The sequence below is a fragment of the Saccostrea echinata genome, unplaced genomic scaffold (genome assembly GCF_033153115.1).
Source record: "Saccostrea echinata isolate AGI-Se365-2 ecotype Australia unplaced genomic scaffold, CSIRO_AGI_Sech_v1 ptg000072l, whole genome shotgun sequence".
Lineage (NCBI taxonomy): Eukaryota > Metazoa > Mollusca > Bivalvia > Ostreida > Ostreidae > Saccostrea > Saccostrea echinata.
Genome location: NW_026889821.1, coordinates 472456 through 495132, shown reverse-complemented (window position 1 = coordinate 495132; position 22677 = coordinate 472456).

Sequence of the window (22677 nt, the reverse complement as noted above, 5' to 3'; positions counted from 1 at the left end):
ACCAAGAGTGAAAAATCTGACAAGAATCATGTTTATAAATTTTTAATTTTTAACATCAAAGTAAATACTTGTAGAAGATATCTCTTAATTTCCAACTTAGTATCATTATTGAGCATCTCTTAGAAGTATATTTACTGTTGCGTAATTTAATAAAATATGTATTAATCAAAATATATAGAGGTACCATGTCTTTTCATTTCTTCATTTAGTAAGGAATATTTCTCTTTGCTATTTGTACACGGCAGTCTATCATGGGCCCTCTGTTCTTGAGCTAGCTGAACGTGTTCATTGTACGACTCAAGTAAACTGGTTTTCCGTAACTCTGACAAACTTCCACTTTTTGGAAGCAGATTCTTGACACTTCCGACATAGATATGTGCATCGTTTTCATTTACTATGTTGGGACAAAGTTCATTCCATATTCTTAAGAAGGATTTTAAACTTATTGATCTGTGATTCCAGCTTAATTTTGAAGACTTTGTTTCGTCTGAAGGTAAATAGAGTACATGTTATCTCCAGTCTGTGCTTTGTTAAACTTCTACCAGGAAGAGGTACAGAAATTTCCTTAGCATAATGACATATATTTTTTTATTCTCTGTGTAGGTCAAACTAAGTGATGGAGGTTTACCTACTCTACCACGAACACTTGGAATCAAACCATCAACATTTAAATATTTGCTATTGCTAACATTTTCTTCTTCTCAAATCTCAATACCATGTAAAAAGAAACATGTTTTCTACATACACGCCTTGAAATAGAATTCCTAAAATGATCTTTCTTTAATCTTTTGATTTTTGCCTCTGTGTGTGAGCCTAATCTTCTTTGAGGAAATAATTGGGACTTGATCAAGATATATAATATCCAATTCTTCTCGAGACAACAGAATATCGACAGTTTAACATTTCATCATAGTCAGCAGTCAAACTAAACAGTTTGTCATAATATTCAATAGAGCCACATGTCTCGTTTCTAAATTAATCCTACTTGATATGCTTTGATTTATCTTCAATTAACTGTTAACTATGCCGATTCATAATCGAAGTTTTAAGTACTTTCACTTTCATCTTAGACATTTTTAATACATTTTATGCAGTGAATCAACTAATTAAGTTCAGTTACAAATTGTTCATTCTGATAACCCCTCCATTCGGATGGAAAAGAACTTGTCTGACTGTTTGATTCTTTCCCCATCACCACTTTAAACGTGCTAATTCCGAAAGGATTAACCGGAGTTTTGCTTTGTTGACGACACAAGTCGTATCCGCATATCGAGCCAGATTATTTACCTACCCGTTATTTGACAAATGTGACAAAATAATCGTTGATATTGTGTAAATTTTATGTATATATATATCTATATTATATATATATATATATATATATATATATATATATATATATATATATATATATATATATATATATATATATATATATATATATATATATATATATATATATATGATATCATGGCAGGACCATGATTAGTCATATAAATATGCAAGCATGATTCCTAATATCTAAATCTGAAAATTTCTACTTGGGGGACTTTCACTGAATTTGTGATTATGATGTTAAAGATGACTTATTTAAAACAAAAATATAAGATATAGAGGATTTCAATGTTTGTAAATGAATTTGGAATTTCTTTCAGGAATGTAACAGGATTATTTGATATTTTCACGAGTGCAAAGCACTGGTGAAAATATTAAAAAATTCTGTCTCATGAGTGAAATAAATTCCATATTCATCTACAAAACATTGAATTTTTGTTTATTACATTTTCTTAAATTTTCCCTTTGACTCTGCCTTTTCGTTACACAGTGTCGTAGGCTGTGACATCATAGTTGAGCGGTTAAGAGGTCATAGCTTAGCGATTGCGAGATTGTAAAATGCTGTAAACATGGATTTTTAACAACATATTTGGAGAAACTTTGGCAGTTTTAATCTCTGTCAGAATGGTTCATTTTCTCTCTCTCTCTCTCTCTCTCTCTCTGTCTTATAATATTACAGGCCAAGGAGTTTTTTTTAAAAACACCCTTCATGGTGGGAAGGAAAATCTCGAGTTTTGCCGCACTTCTGATATTCTCAGACTGTGAGAATACCATTTTAATATCCTTCCACACTGTGTCAGGATATCACTTTTATTCAGTAAAAAAATTACAGTATTTCACTGTTGAAAATGTAATAAAAGAGAATATTTAGGGCCCCGCAAGGATTTTCGGGTGCCCTATTGTAATCACTCTGTCTGTCTGTCTGTCCATCTGTCATTCTTCTGTCCACAAATTTTCTTTTTTTTTCTAATAACTTTTTTTTTAAGGGTTGACCAATAAATTCAAATTTGGTATGTTGGTTGAATGGGCAGTAAGACATATTTTGATGCTAAGTTTGGTTCTCTGTGTCATCCAGTTTGGAGCTGGGGTAGTGGGGTAGATTCCTTAACGTTATATAAGAGTGAATGGGCAAAAAGAGATAACTGCTGAGAATGTTCCTATTGTAAACTATGAAAGGCTGCAATGAGTCTCTTGGGATTAATTAACTTTCCTCTTGAAGAAGATCCAAAGCATTTATCTTTATCTGTCACATTGAGATTAATTAACACCTCTGTCTGCAAATGAAGTTTGTTTTGAAGTTAAGGTCAATGCTGAATGATGTTTACATTCTCTGAAATGTGGATTTAAATAATGTTCATACTTTATTTTGGTAAAATACACAGTGAGTTATTTATGATTTTATTGAATTCTAAAAACAAGATACATTGTATAGATAACGATATCTTTTTATAATTATTTTATTTTTTTTCTTTTTTCTTTCTTTTGTCTGCCTTATGTAAATTCAAGAATACTATTTATTTTAACAGGTATTCAGATAATAACCTCATTCTATCATTGCTGAAATAGTTCTTATTGTAAACTTAGAAGAAAAGATTGAGAGAGCAGTACAATTTAAAATTAAAATCCCCTGGGATTGATTACCTTGCTGATCGCAGAAAATTTTAGAGGGTTATGTTTCTGTCACTTTAAGATTAATTAACACCTTTGTCTGCAACTGATGTTTGTTTTGAAGTTAAATCAAGCCTGGGTGATATTTGCAATCACTGAAGGCTGGCATTTTAGAAAAACACATGCTTCATTCTTCTTTAAATATACATTTAAATTAGTTATTATAAATATGATGTTTTTACTGCCTTATATAAAGACAAGGATACTACACTGAAACGCAAAAGAAATGCAGCATCATATTTTAGGGGGAAATATTACATATAGGATATAATTTTGTATCTAAACGGTAAGGACATCTTCAACTTTGTAAATATCAGTAATTTAACGGTTGAATGATTTTCATACCATTACCAGAAGTTAAGTTTGAGTTCGCTTAACAGGAATCAAAAATTGCATGTTTAACAAAACATTTGGCAATAATACGGGGTTATAAGGATATGTATCTGTTCATCATAAGTAATGCAGCAATGTTCCGAAAAATAAATTCCCCCGTCTTCCCCGTAAGCGATGCCAATGCTTCCTGAAAATAACTTAAGTATGCATTTCCATTGCTCTAGCTGGAAAATCTCAAATAAAGGTGATGGAGAGTTGCAGATGCAAATATAACCCACATCACGCCTCAACAGGCTCTTACGTATCATTAGCATGAATGACAGTCCTTGGACCGAAAGTCCAAGGGTTACTACATTCCGCTTGGCTAGAGAAAATTCGACCTCATCATCTGAAAAATGGGCATTTAAAAATGGCAACGAATATTTCTTTCGCTCAGATCTCAAAATTGGTGAACCTGTTGTATCATAGAAATCAAGCTGCAACTGGTGTGCATGGCAGTCTTGAACACTGTAATTGAATGGCCGGGGTAGGGGGTGTTTTAACAGTCATGTGTTACTTTCTAAAATTAAAAGATAATCATTTAACACTTTTATCAAATCTATGATGTTTTTAAATCGAGTTTTACCTTAGTTTATTAAATTTTGAAAATCATTAGATAAAAAAATTCAAATATTTGTAGATTACTGCTTGTTGCGTTTCTTTTGCGTTTCAGTATATTTACAGGTTGTTGGATATTTAGCAGTTACTGTTGCTTATTCTTCTTTATATATTTTTAAATTTTTGTAATCAAGTAAAATTCTCATCCCCTAATCTGCACCCTTATATTTCTACCCCTCGGCGGGGCCCTTGCTGACTTGTCAGATTTCTAGTTTATTATTGTTTTTATCTTAGACCAGGAATGCTACAAACTAGTCCAGAAACCAGAAGTAAGCCCAACAACAGCCGTGAACACACTCATGTCAGCGGTAGTCAGTGAAGAAGTACCTCAGAACAATTCAAAGTTCCCATTCAGAATTAACAGATCAAACGAAGATATTACTATGACTACTGTCAAAAAAAGTACAGACAGGTATGTATAAATATTTCTTCAAACAGTTAGAGGCCTGATGACAACAAGTTAATTTTAGGGTCTCACTGGAAAATGTGGGAACCATAGAGGATCACATTGTCTATCTGTCCATCTAGCTGTCTCTCTGACCATCAAAACTTTTACACTTATTGGGTGATGCAATAACTCAACCAGTTTTCAACTAAATGTTTTGCAAATTTTGAACATATGTTCTTTACTATAAGAGGAAGACACCTATTGGTTGTGGTGTCTGTCTGTCCATTCATCTTTTGTCAATCCATCTGTCCCTCAACACTTTCACTGTGATGCAGTAATTATACCCCACGCAACAAGTTGCATGAGGTATAATGTTAGTGTTAAATCTAAAGCAAACTAGCATGGCGCCGCGCCATGCCCTTTTTTCCAGCGCCATGCCCTTTTTTTCTTGCAAAAATAAATAAATATGCCTAGCAGAGGCAAGATGGACTAGCGGCTTTGTTTATTCAGTGCATGCTGATTAGCATCTTGTTTATTTAATGCACGCAAAGGTGTGAATTCAGGACAGGATATCTTCTCGCTTGAACGCACACAGCCACCTGGCCAGGTAACATGCCTCAGGCTGTCAGGGTATAAGAGCTAGAAAACACGAGAAAATATCATTTGATTGCATTGATTATGCAAGAATTAGCCCAATGTCAAGGACAGATTAATTTGTAAATTAAAATGTAACACATTTTAAATTTGGTTCGTTTTTTTTAATTGAAAGTAGAAAAAACAGAGATGATGAAGAAATGTGAAAAATAAAACTGCTGATGAATTAAGTCAACTTACAATATACCAAAAAAAAAAAACAATATTATGTGTGAAATGGGCTAGGAAACAACAAAGTATGAAGTTAGTTTCTTTCAACATGTTCAATGGTTCTGTGTTCAAATTTTTTGAGGTGACACCCTGAGGCTCAATGTTTTTAAGCCAGAAAAAGAATTTTATCCAATTTATATATTATTTCAAGTTTAATTTTTTGGTATGATCAGTTTTCACTTGATTTTGTTGGTAGATTACTTTCAAAATAAAGAGAATGCCCTCTAAATTTATTATCCAAGTACCCCCCCCCCCCCCCCGCCCGTTGCAATTTTGTTCTGTTATTTACCTCATGCACAAATAACAATATTAAAGCAAGGGAAAACATTCATACCCCAAATTAAAATAATTCTTGAGCAAGTGACAAAAAGATTCACTCCTATTACTTTTTAAGCATAACCTTGATAACCATACTAATTTCTTGATTAAAAAATTTGAATTTAAATTTTGGCAATTATTGCCCTCTCATTGTGTATTAAATGAATTAAGCTGACAGATTTATAAATTTTTCTTTTAGATACTCGTATAACTAAAGATTTCAGTGTTAAATAATAATTTAAGTACATAAACATGAAATATTTATAATTTCAAAGTAAAAAAGTGCCATCATGAAAACTTGTCGCGGCGTAAAGTGCCCTTTTCATTATTGGATTACCATGCCCTTTTTAGGGTCTGGATTTAACACTAAATGTTTTTGACCCGTCCGTCAGTCAGTCAGTGTGTCAGTCCGTTAGTCCTGTTTTTTTTTTTTTTTTTTTTTTTTTTTTTTTTTGTCAGCGCAACTCCTCTTAAACCGCTGCACAGAATTTCGTCAGACTTTGCAGATATGTAGGACACAATGTGTAGATGTGCTTTTACCAGGAAATTCCGATTCCATTATTTTTCTGGGAATTTCGACACTTTTCAACTTAGATTTTTGGCCATATCTTGAATATAAAGATGAACAGTTTGTCAGCGCAACTCCTCTTAAGGTATGTCACTCGTGAAATTTGTTATATCAAGGATTTTTTGAGAAGTATATTTTGGATTAGTACTCATATAGTATGACTCAAAATCGCAGAGAAAATCGGGGGTCAGTGCGCATCTAACTGAGCTACGGTACAATTAAGTTGATCTTTTTGCACTTAAATTGTAACTCTTTGGTTAATCACTTTAACCGTTATCATATTTTATCAGATGTAACCATGACAATACACATAATCTTATTTTACGTAAAATAGTTTGAATAATTTATCATTGAACAAATCATGCAAATTAATGCACGTAAATTATTTTGTGACCTTTTTGCACTAAAAAAGTCTCATATTTGGGGTATTAAAAATCTAAATAGGCAATAGAATATTTTCTTGTATCAAACTTTTTACGACTTAAGTGCTGATGGTCAAAAGTATCGAGTAGTTTGAAATAATGAAAGAAAAAGTTGGGGTCAGTGATGTAAATTTTGAAATATTGGTCAAAATATGCGATTTTCTGGCAAAAAACTGTGTAAATTTTATCTCGATTTCCTTAATATATCTTCATTTCTTGGCAAAGTTTGTTGAGCGAAGGTGTAAATTTTGTTATAAAAATAAAAATTGAGACCTATATTTAATATTCCAGCCATATCATAACGGAAAATATTCTCTGAGTAAAAGTATGTGAGGCTTACGTTCCAAGATGTTAAATTTAATAAATGTGTAGATTTGCAGAATTTTCTGCTAAATATCCTTCCACCACAAGAAATAGTCCCTTGCAAATCTTGCTTCTTTATGAATTTTTGAGCAGTTTTTTAATTGACTGTTGAACATTTTACATTGTTTAATTGAAATATGTTATAAAGATTGAATTGTAATAAATAGTTTTTAAGTAAGAGGTTCTGACTGAAATTTTCTAAAAGGCTGACGAGTGATATACCTTAAACCGCTGCACAGAATTTCGTCAAACTTTGCAGATATTTAGTACACAGGGTATAGATGTGCATATTACCAGGAAATTCTGATTCCATTATTTTTGCCTTAAGAGTTTTGCCTATTATTGTAGAAACTTTCCAGCTAGGTACTAATAAGGAAATCCACTGGAATCAGCTTTTGTAATGAAATTTTATGTGAAATATTTTATGACCTTGAAGAAACCTATTGGTTTTGAGATCAAAATATTAATGATTTAACACACTCATACAATCTTGGATAGTTTTCTCCTTGCATTGTCGAGTTTAGGGGGAGCATGGGGTATATGAGCTTGCTCACTTTTTCTTTCATTTAAACTGTTTTCAATGAAAACACCTCTACTCGGCACTCAAGGCCACTGAGCATGTGACATGGGATCCGGTCTCTTCGGTCTCATCCTCAGGACCGGTCCCCATGTCCTGCAGTGGGATTCTAACTTGCAACATAAGGATCAACTCCTTATACCGTGACTTTAGAGCAAATGCTCTAACTATTGCGCCACACAGGTGGCTAGCACCCTCAGGTAGTGAAGATCCAAGTTTGTTCAAATCATGACCCCTGTGGGGTAGGGTGGGGCCACAAAGTTTAACATAGGAATACAAAGGGAAAAATCTTCTCAACAACAGCGAAGTCATGATTGGTCATATTTATATGGAAACATCCTCAGGTATTGCAGAATCAAGTTTGTTCAAAACATGACTCCCAGAGGTAGGGCGAGGCTTTAGTTAATGGGGGATTTTTACATAAGAATACATAGGAAATATCTAAAAATCTTCTCAAGAACAGCAAAGCCATGATTGGTCATATTTACATGTATATGGAAGCATCTTCAAGTAGTGTAGATTCAAGCATGTTAATATCATGTCCACGGGGGTAGGGTAAGTCTTTATTGGAAGAGAAAACGTAGAGGAAAAAAAAAGAATGCAAATATGACAAATGTGAACAAATCTGAATTGCAGCTTGAAACTATTAACTAAAACAAAAAAGATAGTGAAGAATAAAAAAGAAGTTTTTAGGTAAATAGTCCCTATAAATCTAAATGTAAGAGTCATGCAGTAATCTTATTAAAAATTTGCATCAAGATTAGGCCAACTTTAAAAAATTGTTTGGTTGCCCTCTCCCGACCGACTGGCTCAAAATGGCCCGACTTAAAACTTTTTTCAACCTCTAGGAATTAGGATATATATATATATATATATATATATATATATATATATATATATATATATATATATATATATATATATATATATATATATATATATATATATATATATATCATTTTATTCCTGAATTTTCCCATTTGTCAACATAAATGTTGAAATTTTCTGAGAAAAAAAGAATTTCCCACCTACCTACCGATCCAATCTTTTTACCTTGTGTCGGGAGAGGGCAAGCAAACATTATTTGAAATATGGCCTTACACATTTTTTTTCTTATATAAAGCTAAATTTGTAGCAAATTTTTTTTTTCAAAAAATCTTTGTTTTCAACAGAATAGTGATGAAACGATTGTCGCCGACAATCGATTGTCGATCGATTGGAGCTATTCGATGCTACTAACCAATTTTGAAACAAAAGTCGCTGACATCACAAAAATATTAAGGGGTAATTTGGGTTTAAACTTCAACTTTTATTACCAAAATATTATTTGCAGACATTTTAAAAGTTATCCTGAATGTTTAAATTATAAAAACCTTCTTCACTTCACTTCAACAGTTGTTGACAATTTTTTACCGCCATCATTGAATGTAAGGTCAGGCTAATAACAGGAAATGGCCAGCATTATGGGGTTCTACTATAGTCAGCATGATCAGAAATACACAAACAGTACAGAAGTTCTATAAACTTAATTATTCTAAAAACAATTTTATAAGTCCAAATGAAATCAGACAAATTTATTCCAAGAAAATAAATAATAAAAGGTGTGACTAATATCAGTAATATTGTTTTTGTGATTATGCTTTATCATGTTAAAGAATCTCTTATTTTATTTGAAAGGGTAAAAAAACTGATTATACCTACCTACCTACCTAGTCCTTGTTATGCCCATGGGCACATAGGGTGAGGAATAGATTTTTCCACTTCTCTCTATCTTGAGCATTTTTTTCCAGTTCTCCCCAAGTTAGTTTGTGCTAGCCGATTATCAATCTATTATGTGTTTACGATTACAACCGATTATCGATTATGATTTTTCTCCGATTATTCAACAATACAACAGAATGACATAAATAAATGTAATTTTCTATTGTACTAAAAACTTTACATTACATTTGCATTACACAGCAGATAGTGTAAATCCATTTGTCCCTTGGGATTAATGAACAGATATGCATCCTGTTAAAGATTAATTAATGGATTCAATATGGGAAGCTGTAAGAGCATCTAACTCTTTAATTGTAATTTATTAATCATTGCCTGTCAAATAAAATCACATAGTTACTGGTTTACCAGCCTTTTATTTTCAAAATGAATTTGGTATAAATTTGGTTGATATTGGTTCAGCGTTTTCAGAAAAGAAGCTGACAAGGTGCAAATGTTAACCTGCGATGCACGGTGATGGATGAAAAGAGATACATGTAGCAGTAGGTTTCCTAAGCATGCTGAGTACTCAGTGACCTAAAAATAAACTAGAACTATCCAAAATGAACAAATATACCATGCCAGGTTTTTCAGAAAAGGTGCCAAGTCAATAAACATATTTCATGGATCGAAGAGGTGTCCACAATTTATTGAAACATTTAGAGTGAAAAATTTATTTGCTCATTGTACTAACTTAAAGGCACAGCCTAATACAACAATACAAATGAGTATATTTTTTTTATTAGATTGAAAAAATAAATTGCGACTATTTGTGATTTATGTGATACATGACACTCGGCAATTTGTTTGTCAAAAACAAAATCACATTAAACGACTGTAAAACGAAAAAGTATGGCGCACTACTAGTTTTAGTATCTTTGGCGCAAGCGCCCCTGAACACTAAAATTTATTGTGCGCTAACGGATCTCTAAATAAACTTTCTTGTGCTCAAAGCAATCACTTCAGTACATGTAAACCGGAACGCACGATTACGTAATGTCGTAAGGTCGCTGTATTTTTGTACACACACTCGCACTGGTCAACTGTAAGATCGATGGAGAAGGTTTTGCCAAATAATGAATTAATCTAACTATCATTAATTGTTAATTATCATTAGCACCTTCAAAGTAGGGCTTCTCATCATTGTCAATCGTCTATTGCCTCTAGGTGAACAATGCGATCAAGGGTGTCGATCGACCTTGCAGTCAACACCTGATTAGCTACATGTCTTTCAACCCGAAGCTCAAAGGCGGGTTCTTACTTCTAACTGAAATTCTACTCTGGCTCACGCATAACACGCCAAAGTCATGGTTGTGTGATTTTCTATCGCATATTCATTTCTGCACATTATTTTAGCCCAAATCAATTTAAAACTAATATCACTCATGATCAGACGCAGTCGTTGTAGACCAATGAAAAATATGACAATAGATCATGTAAATGTGAATCATTGGCGGTCCTTCCTTTGGGTGTAGGCTTTTATTACTTGACGTATTGAGTAAAAAGAAAACATGTTTAAAACATGCTTGGAGCATTGGCTTTTCTTCGCAATAATAGGACGGCATCCTTCTTTCGGATTCCAAATTTTATTATTCGTCTTTGTTTTAGGCTTTAAAAAGTACACTCATATTTCATCATCCAAAGTCTAAGTCTATTATACCTTCTTTTGTTAAATGTTTATTTTTTAATTGTTGCTTTGTACACTTGTTTTCAATTCAGTGTCTGTATCTGTTAAAATATGTTAAAACTTGTTCCATTTGAAATGAAAGTTATAGTGTTGTAGCAATATTTTCAAATATCTTAATGCTCACATCGTTGATATATTTTGGAGTCCCCACAGATTTCAATCAACCAGTTAGACTGCGATCTTTTAACTCTCTTTTTTTTTTTACTTTTGAATTTCTTAATCCATCCGAAAACTGTACATCATGAAAGATCAGTCTTTCCACATATCGAAACCATATCTTTCATCATGTTCATATGTGTTTTTCAGTGATTTATTTATTGAAGCGTAGTTTTCTCATACACGTTGGTTTTCATCTAGGCAGAAAATATTTTTAAACAGTTTTTCAGCTCAGTGAAGTGGCATATTTTATTTACCTTAAAGGGAATTTCCTTTGCAAAGATTGTCTGAAAAAGCACGTGGTTTTCAATGATTAGGAGTTTTTAAATAGATAGACTGTGAAAAAATAAATGCTTCTATATGCATAATGATAAAACGTATTGATTTACTTATATGGCCCTGGTAATGATATTTTGTTTTGATGTTTTCAAAATAAGACAACCATCTCTTTTATAAAAAATAACTTTTATTGTCAATTAATTAAAAATTACTTAAGAAAAATGATACACACAAGCATTAAAATACAAAACCTCTTTATTATTTTTTTTATATTAAAATAAATTTGATCTACTCCTGTCTTCATAGGTTGATTTCTTTTAAGAAAGTCATACTTATTAAGTTTTCTTTGTTTGAGCTACAAATTTATTATAGTTGCCAATAAATGAATTTATAATACTCCACTTGCTCAGTTTTTCGCTCACCTCAACGAGCTTATGTAATATATTGGATGTCGGTGTTTTGGAGCAATTATCTTACTTACATGTAGTATTTTGTAGCCCACTGTTGTACATGGCTGATGAATCTAGTATATTTATTGTGCCAATAAGGTGTCCGATGCTGCATTTTTAACCAATTTTTAGTTCTACTGGTCAGCCACCAGAAGAGCTTATGCGTTGTCTATCCGCTTAGCAGTCCTACGGTCTGTAAACAATTTTTAAAAAAATGCTACTCCTCCTACAAGTTTTGGTCCAATTTTCAATAAGTAGACTATACTAAGATTATTTCTCTATATGGCATTTTGATTTCAATAAATGGTGTTGCCCTGAATACGATACGAAATATAAAAATTTCTTTGAATTCTTTCATTTCAGTTTTGATAAAATTTCAAAATGACTGTACACAAGTATACTATATAAAGATACATTATTCTTATACATGAACCGGTTTTTGATTTCGACAATTGCAGTTGACATTCTAACTAAAAATAGAAAGAATGGAGGCGTAAGAGGCGACGACAATCCCCCACTCTGAGAAAAGATATTTCTCAATTCTGAAAGTTCATGAAAAGTTATATTTTTTTCAAAAAATCTATTGTCTATAGTATCTTTTACTCATTTGCTTCCTTTATTTTATTGAATAACTAATTGATAAATAACTTATTTTTCATTTCTGATTTTAAAACAAAACCTTCACACATGATTCGAAATCTCTCCAAAGCTCACGGTTAGGCGTAAGACTGAACACGTTAACCATTATACTATGTCTTCTTGTCATTCGTGTGTCAGTACAATTTAAGGTCAAGATCTAGTAAATGAGTTTGGACTTTCTTCTTGGTTCTAGATTCATTATGACGTCATAATTGATTTAAGCTTAATTTTTCCCGTACTTTACGGCTTCAATAGAATTATGTAGAAAATAAAGCACTTTCATGGAATTCAATTTGAAATCATGTCAAATGTAACCCCGATACCCTTATTTCGTTTAATATCATTTTAAAGTAGAGATCAAAAAGATATGAAAAACCGTTTTCTTAGAGACTGTAGACAATATTGATACATTTCCTTTCTCTGAGATGGAAAAAACTCACATATTTATACCAGACTTTATTTATTTTTCAATGAAAAAGGCAGTTTATAATACGTTTTTCCGATGAGTTTACTCCAAAACTATGTCCGGATACACCTTATTTTACCAAGCTGTATTCGTAAAGGATCACTAAAAGAATATGTATCTCAATTTTGAGAAATCTGTGGGCACCTTTCATTCACTTGATCTTGACCTTAAATAAACAAGTTTGGAAGAGCATAATTTTTTTCAGAAATGTTCGATTTTCATATAGAATGGGTTCAGACTCTGTATTTCTGAAACATAAAATAGATTTTATATTTACTTCTCCACCATATAAATGTTAATAAAGAGTGGAGACTTGACCCATCAATATCCAAAAGTCATTTTCTATGGCTCCAATAAACCCATTTTCAACAAAATATGGTTAACAGTCAACTTAAAAAACAAATAATCAATCAAAAAGTCATTGAATGAAATAAATGAATCAAATGTATTGATGATGACTTTACTGAAAATATAATTTTAGGAAAAGATAACATAGCGGGGAATTGTCCACGCCTTGCACGCCCCTTTCTTTCTTTGAAATGCTTTCAAAAACGCTACTCGTCACCCGAGTGGCGCAGGGGTTAGAGCGTCTTTTCTAGAGTCGCAAAGTAAGGAGCTGATCCTTACGTCGCGGTTTCTAGTCCTCTGCGGGACATGGAGACCGCGCAGTGCAGTTAAGGCAACATTTTCTATAAAAAGACACTGAAAACAAGACACTTGAAGTTTAACCGTCTTATTTTCTAGCATAAGACTCTACTGAAAATATCTTTGTGTCTTCTTGAAGAGTGTGTCCTTCGCTTTTAATATTGATATTTTTGTCATCATGTGACCCTTAGTAGTCACGTGGGCTCCTATTTTAGCTCAATATATAAAATATCAAATTTAACCAAAAAGTTCAAGGGCAAGGCAAAGAAAAATTACACTACACAAGGTTTCAATGTGTCCCCAAATATTTATCCTATCTCAAAAATAATGCTCATTCAGTTAGATTTCTGGTATTATTTATTCATTGAGTAAAAACAAAGATCGGTATTGAAAAAATAGGGTACTTTCCACATTTCATGTGAAATAATAAATTACTTAGTGAATTACAGAGAAATGAGCATCACTTTTCTAAAAGTATGCAGTAAAATAAACAATTTAATACAAAAACCCACCTTTTCATATGTCGCCTTGCCCTTGAACTTTTTACTTTAAAATCGAAGTCTTGAAACATTCATTCTAAATATAATTTTCAAACGCATTAGTGACCCGGCACGGGAGGTAGCTCTTTGGTATTTAGAGTTTATTTACCTCGCGAATTTGAACATGTAACATCTACGGACTATGCTAGGCTTTATTTTACCTATTCAAAACGGTATGCATATAAAGATCTTTACTTTTATTACTTTTCTTTGTATGTCTTCGTCCTTTTAATACACCAGACAAGACCTTGTTGAATACCTTCCGCATTTTCTCGAAGATCTAGGCTGATATCATGTACGTATAGATAACAATAAAGTTTGTCAGCACTGCCGCAAAGTACATCATATAAGTAAGGTTGAAAAAAATGTCCATTGCAAAGTTTCAATTATTTATGATAAACATGTAGATCTCCCCTCCCTCGTATAATGAGAAACCATTTACACCCCCCCCCCACACACACACACACAGAGACATAATAAAAAAAAAATATATCTACAGCAGAATGAAGTTGCACATATGGGTTTTCCTCAGTGGCTCTCCAAAATCTTCTTTTGTTTAAGAGTTCATAACTCAGATATAAAAACCAGGTGAGTGTTATTTACACCTGTTAATATAATTAGTTCCATCCACCTTTCTGCATATCTAACCCATTACAGTTTGCTTCTTAGCTCCCTTGATAAAAGGGCAATGATATATACTTGGAAGTTGTTAACTTGTAAACATCATGATCTAGTTTTTATTTATTAGGATATAACCATTGTATCTCATTTAGAGCGGGTGCTTTCATTTTTTTTTTTTTTTGAAAAGGGGTGGGGGGGGGGGTCTTTTTCCTGTGATAAACTTGTTTGTGTATAAAAGCTTAGGGATTGATATTTTTTCCAAAAAAAAAAAAAAAAGAAAAAAAAAATGAAAGCACCCAATCTAAATGATATAAAAATATAATCAGAAAATAGACACTTCTTTGATACAAGTGATCATGATAAATGAATTATATAATTATGCCAATATTAGGCTTTATTTGGCACAATGTACCTAAAACACCATGTTCATGCAAGTCTGGATAATCACATCTTTACAGCCTTAAAAGCTGACATTCATACCACTGTTGCCATTGAAAGATAACAGTTAAAGTATTATTCATCTAGCAAATTTATTTAATAACTACAGCTTCTCCCATATTAAGCCAGGCTGGAAGGGTAAGTCAGAGCAGGTGCATAGTTTTTCCATCAAGACATGTACTCTGGGATAAAATCCATTCTAAAAATAAAATGAAATATTATTAAATGCACTGGTGATTAAAACAGTAAAACTTAAAACAATGTAATGAGTAAAATCTAATGAAATCACATAAAAATGTATCAAATATCTGTAACTCTGCTATTTTTATTTATTAAAATAATTTTATAAAATAATAGTGCCATGAATATGTGTGTTGTTGATATCATTAAGCATACCTTTTTACTTGGTCTATACACTTGCTGCCTGTGTCAACACTGGAATGGTTCAAATATTGTTTGTGAACAGCTACTGTAACATAAAATATACCAAAAATGTAATGAGTCAAATACATAATATTTTAAATGAATGGCATTGCAATGTGCAAAAAAAACCCATGTAATATAATATTTTCTAAAATTCATGAAATCTTTTGTTACAAAACTTTTCTGGGAATTTTAAAACTCTGATATTTGCAATAGCAATTTAAAGCTTGGAAAATAATTGATTAAAGGAAACAAATTCATAAATGAAATTCTCGCAACTGTTCAAAAGTGAAAAAATTATCATATTGGTATATAATAAAATTATTGTGAAATATTTTAATAGTGAACATACCATGTTTAGAAATTGTTGCATATGTTTTCTGTAGATACAATGCAACTCTGGGTTATATGCATGCAGCACCTGATAGCTACAATGATGAAAGAATTGTACATCATGTATTCAGACCAGAAAAATAAAATAACATGATATTCAATTTTAGATTTACAAATATCTGTTATCATTCTACAAATTTAGAGTTTAATAATACAGATGTTAAGAATTATTTTAAAATATGAAACACTAGCTGGTGAAAATTGAAACTTTTATCCTATATTTTTGATTTACAGGACTGGGGTATAAAATGCATACATGCATGTATATTACATATACAATACAGTTTCATTTTACAGAAATATACACTTTATGGATGTGCTAAATTATCATTTGATATCCTTCTTTCCTTTTCAAATTACATATTAAGATGATTGAATGTCAACATAATTACATGTACATGTATAGTGAATTATACATCTTTTATCAGTGAATGAAATTGAACAATAATTAATTCAAATAAATTTTGCATGCCTGCAGATCTCCATTATACATGCATTCCCTCAAAAATTAGTTGAACGACAAGGAATTGCATATTCAGTGCAAATTAAACTGTTGGTGTGCAACTTCATATCATGTTTGTGTGTGTGTTGTGTGTTTAAGGAGAAGGGGGGAGGAGCACAGACACAGCTCCTGGGCACTGCCAATACATCGTGCTACATGTATACATATTATACAATCGATTATTTCATATTGATGTTAACAACAGTATGTCTAAATCTTGATACATATGCGTACATAATATATACGAATCTAATATGAAAACCCGTGCAGCTGTCCAGGGTAGAGAGGTGGGGTGCAATAGCCTCAGTACTCCATGATTTCTCTAAATATCTGCATCATCTGATAAACAAACCATAAATTTGTTACTTTTTTTTACTGTTCTCTTTAAAAGATTTACCTGTTTGCTATATTTTCCACCGCAAATCTCAGCTGCTGTCGCCACGTCCTTTATGTAAACAACATTCCGTGTCACTGAGTGCAAGCGCTTGGCTGAAGCCGAGTGCAGCCAAACGACACAATAAAAAGCGAATTATTTCGACAACATGGTGTTCTAAACAAGAGAAAATCACTACTTTCAATTTATTTAAACACAAGAATACGGACATTTTTTTTTACAAATTCTTGCAATTGCCGTTAAATAGTTATTTTGAGCTCTAATTCCTTATATAGATATATCAGGGCGGAGCGACTGTCATGACGTCAAACCTCATTATGACCTCATTACCATAAAAATTTCATGGGTAGCCTTAACTGTACTGCGCGGTCTTTCGCATGAGACTGTATAAACTGAGGTCCCGTGTCGCAGTAGGTGTTGGCACGAAAAAGACCCCTCACTGCTCCCTGGTCCTTAGTGCTGAGTATAGGTATAAATTTGTAGTCTTTCACCGGCAAGTGGTGGCGTCTCCAAAAGAGTGAAAAAATCTCGAGAGGGACGTTAAACAACAAACAAGCAAAATGAAACTCCTCGTAAAGGTGTGGTCTTATTAGATTTTTACACAAGTAGACTATACTTAGATACAAATTTAGCTCACCTCGACGAAGTCCAGATGAGCTTATGCTATACCCCCGGCGTCAGCGTTAGTGTCGGCGTCCCTGTTAGTTTTAGGAGTAAGCTCATTCCCAAGTAACTATAAGGCCTATCTGGACCAAACTTGCATGGATGAAGTGTCTAAGGATGGGCACTACCACACTTGCTTCGGATGCTGGATCTGACCTAGATTTTCCAGATGAATGACCAGGTTAAAGTTTTTGGAGCATGTCCATTCCCAAGTACATTTGTAATTATAAGCCCTACCTGGACCAAACTTGCATGCATGGATGATGCATCTAGGGATGGACTTACCACATTTGCTTCGGATGGTGGATCTGACCCAGATTTTCCAGGTGAGTGACCAGGTTAAAGTTTTTGGAGCAGGTCCATTCCCAAGTAACTGTAAGCCCTTCCTGGACCAAACATACGTGGAATGCATCTAGGGATGGACACTACCACACTTACTTCGGATGCAGGATTCGACCAAAATTTTCTAGTTAAGTGAGTAGGTTAAAGTTTTTGGAGCAGGTCCATTCCCTAGTAAATATAAGCCCTACCTTGACCAAATTTGCTTCGATGATGCATCTAGGGATGGACACTACAACATTTGCTTCGGATGCTGGAGCTGACCTAGATTTTCCAGATGAGAAAGCAGGTAAGTATTTGGAACAGGTCTATTCCCAAGTAACTATAAGCTCTACCTGGACCAAACATGCATGGATGATGCATCCAGGGATGGACACTACCACACTTGCTTCGGATGCTGGATCTTAGCTAGATTTTCCACATGAGTGACCGGGAACCAAGCTTTCATGGATGATGCATCTAGGGATGTTCACTAACCAACGTGCTTCAGATGCCGGATCCAACCTAGATTTTGCACATTAGTGAATTTTAGCCATATTTTAACCAAATTAACCTGAATGATATATCTAGGGATGGACACTTCCAGACTTGCTTTAGATTCTGAATTTGACCTACGCGTTCCATATGAGTGACCAGGGTAAATCTTTTTGAAGTAGCTACAGAGTATATAATATTATGGCCTGCTATGACTAAACGTGCATAGATAGTGCATCTAAGGATGAAAACTTCCAGACATGCTTTGGATGTTGGAATTTACCAAAATTGTCTTGATTAGTAAACAGGTTAAACGTTTTTTGAGCAGGTCTATTTCCAAATAACTGTAAGTCCTACTTAAATCAGACTTGCATGGATATTGATCTTGGATATACACAAACTAGAAAAAAAATGTGAAATTTGCCCTACTTATAGATAACATTCGTCATGGTGAGCTTTGTAATCTTTGATTACCTATGTTTCTTAATTATAAGTACACATCAGTAGTGTCGCCTGTGTGGTACTGTGATTAAGGCGTTTGCTGTAGAGTCATGGGGTAAGGAGATGATCCTTTCGTCGCGGTTTCGAATCCCCTGTAGGACGATGAGACCGGTGCTTTGAATGAAACCATATAAACCGAGGTCCCTTGTACATGTAACAGTAGGTGCCGGCCAAAAAAAAAAGATCCCTGGCTGTTCAATGGCCCTAAGTTCCAAGTATAGGTCTAAAATTTGCCGCCTTCCACCGGCAAGTGGTGGCATCTCAATATGAGAGAAAATTTTCGAAAGCAATTTTGAACAACCAACCAAACAAACAAACCAGGCACACCAGTAGAACAACAGTCTCTCAGAGACTTCTGGTTACCATAAGAATGACAAGATTAATGTTTTTGAAGCATGTTTCATTCCCAACTATATACATATATAAACCTATCTGGACCAACTTGCATGGATGATACATCCAGGGATGCGCACTACCAAATTGCTCTGCATGCTGAAGACTTGCATTTTCTTGATGAATATACAGGTTACAGTTTTTGAACAGGTTCATTTTAAGTGTGGGTCTACGAGAAAACCATGCAAAATCCAAATTTTATAATGAAAGGCATTGTGATCATTTTGACTGATTTTATAGTTTCTGATTAGCATCATGTGTCCTCTAATAAATTCTTGAATCAAAACTGTCAGGTACTTGTGGGGACCTCTTTTATAGACCTATATTCTATTTTTAGCACACTTTTATAAAAATACTTATATTTAAAACACCCATATATTAGGAGAAAAAAATTGTAGGAAAAAATGCACTTTTATTATTCAAATGGTAAGTATTAAATAAATGTGAAGGAAGTGCTATAACTAGAAATATTTTATTTTATTTCATTCATCAACAAAGATTCTGTGAAAGTTCATGGGGTCTAAATTTAGATTAAGTCAATGTGTTTTAAAATACCACTATATTTAGAATGCTGTAAAAACCCAAGAAACGCCTTAAATATTAAAAATATCATTATAATTGCAAAAATCCTTCAAAATCAATTGACAGTTAAAGGAATTTGGTTGCAAAAGGCATTATGCTAATTTTAAAAATAGAATGAAGTTGGCTAAAACTATTAGAAAAATTATCTCCCTTAGTGGAACTCCTCTTATTTAAAGGAATTAAAAGTATGGTGTCTTAATGCCAGACGAAAAGATGAAGTATTGATTTGAGGACAATATTATGATAAAAATATCTCTAGTTTTGTTGAAAGATTGTAAAATAGATAAAGCTGTACATACAAGGTACTTTAAATGTAACACAGAAGACATTTCTGTCCATGAAACGCTTCTTATCGTGAACCATATGATCCGTGCAGATGTTATGGGACTTTGACCTTCTAATTTCTGTAAACATACCTTACATGTATGTGTCAAACACAGAAATATACTTGGTCTCCCCTGGAAAAGGAAAAAAAAACCATGTCACCCATACCTGATAGGGGAGATGCTATTATCCAAACCGAGAGGGTCAAGCTGAATGAGGTTTTACCTGTTGGAACTGGTAAGAACATAAGCAGTTTTTGTGTGTCCCCCCAAGGAATTAAAGACTGAAGAAATTTTGCTGAACCATTTAAATTAACTTAATTTCTGACCTTAAAGTTTTCAGAGACACTCTACATGCTATCTGGGTTGTCCATAACTCAGTGACCATAAGAAATAAATCAGATTAAAAAAAATATATATATACATGTATGTTGGGGGTTCCTTCCCCTAGTGAGGGTTGAGAGGGCAATGCCAGAGTAATCGGGGAATTATGTCATTATAGGTGAAGAAATTCCCCAGTCCCTAGGTCTTATGGTCAACCCTATATTATAATATAATATCAGAAAGTGATATCATAATTGGAAATATTTACTGACTTGTCTATATAGCATGTGTATATGCAAAAGATGTATAGAAACACACACTAAAAATTCAGTATGGAAGTAGAGCTGAAGGAAGAGCTTAAAGGTACATATACATATACTGTGTGTATATATATGTACAACTTTTATCAATTTTTTTCTAAAATTCACTCAGTAGTTAATAAATCAAGCTTCACTTATGAAACAAAATTACTCGCTTTTATTATTTTATGGCTGAAATACATATAAAAAGTGAAAACTCTTGATCAGCAGTCCAGTTGTTCATTCTTGTTCTCATTCAAGTATATTTAGTGTTTACATAAATTAAGGATTCTACAGTAAATGTTTATGAATGGCTTTTACACTCAGTAGTTTCATAACATTGATCGATTTCACATGTAAATGATCCAATCCTGTTTGGAAATAAAATTTTAGTTGCATATTATTTTGAAATAGTTCTAAAAATAAAATCTCTAGTGTGATTTTGTTTCATTTCATGTGTATGTAATTGGTTATGTGCAATCATTTAACTATGAGTTTTATTAAGTATTGTATAGGTAATATTAAAATTAATGTTTATCTTTAGCAGAAATGTGTTCCTGAAATGTGAACCAGAGTTTGTACATGTGGTGAACATTTCATAACGTATATATAAAAGTTACTTTAATAATAATAATGTACATGTAACTACTCATTCACATTATTGATAAACAAAATCATAAAGAAGATAGGTTAAAATGGTGAAGATGCCTGAATATGTGACTGATAAACTGAAAAGTCCAGTCCATATAGTTCAAGTTTTGAGCTTTATTTAATTATGATTCATTCAAAATGTTTCAGCATTAGCATTTTTAGCATTAACTGTAATGTATAAGGGTATATATACTTCATGGTTTTTTCAATCATTTTACAGAGCAAAGAGTGGAGGAAAATGGAGGAAGTCATGGACAAAACAGAAAACATATGACCTTATACCACTAGGTAACAACAACAACACACCCCCACCCACCCAATCCCCCAACCCCCCCCCCCCCGAAAAAAAATGCTTTTCAATTATTTTATAAATAACTTGTACAGGCAAGTATGTGTGTTTTTATGTAAACACTTTATTTTGTTGTCCCTGGTTTTGGTTTTACTGTAAGTTGGGATATTAATTTTGGTCTGTCCGTTTGTCATTTGTCTGTACATGAATGTATTATAATACTTTCATTTCGGGACAATATCTTAAAAAGCCTTTGCGCTATTGTAATATCATTTCATATCACAACTCCTTATAGTCTAGAGAAGATCCCTATTGATTTGAGGTCAAAAGGTCAAGGTTGGAAATTCCTACAATACAAAAAAAAAATTTCAAATAATATCTTCAGTTTCCCTTGAATTTTTCTATTAAATTTTACATCATAATTCCCGATGACACAAAGAAACCCCCTTTGAATTCTATGTTAAAAGATCAAGTTGAAAAATTCATATCTTGCATTAAATTATGTTCTGGTGATAACTTTGGTTCTCCTTGAGGTCTTGAATTTATTTCTCTAATTAAAAAAAAGACACCAATTGACTTTAAGGCCAAAAGCTGAAAGGTCAAGGTTGCTTTTTTTTCTTTTTTTCATCTGCATGTTTTTTCCAGTTCTTTCACCCTCATCTTTTTCCATAAGTGGGAGCCAAAATTCTCTGAATTAGCTTATTTTATATTTGGATCATTTGCAGGTTTTCATTAAATTCAGGTAGCCATGAAGGCATTTGAATCTCTTACAAAAGAAGAAATAAAGGTGATTCAAGCAAGCATTGCCAAAGTCCCTTTGTTATAAAATTGAAATTATTCCCAAATTCCCAATATCATTTAGAACATCAAAATACGTGCTCTTTTTATGCCCCCGTATCGAAGATTCGGGGGTATATAGTTTTTGCCCGGTCCGTCCGTCCGTCTGTCTGTCTGTTT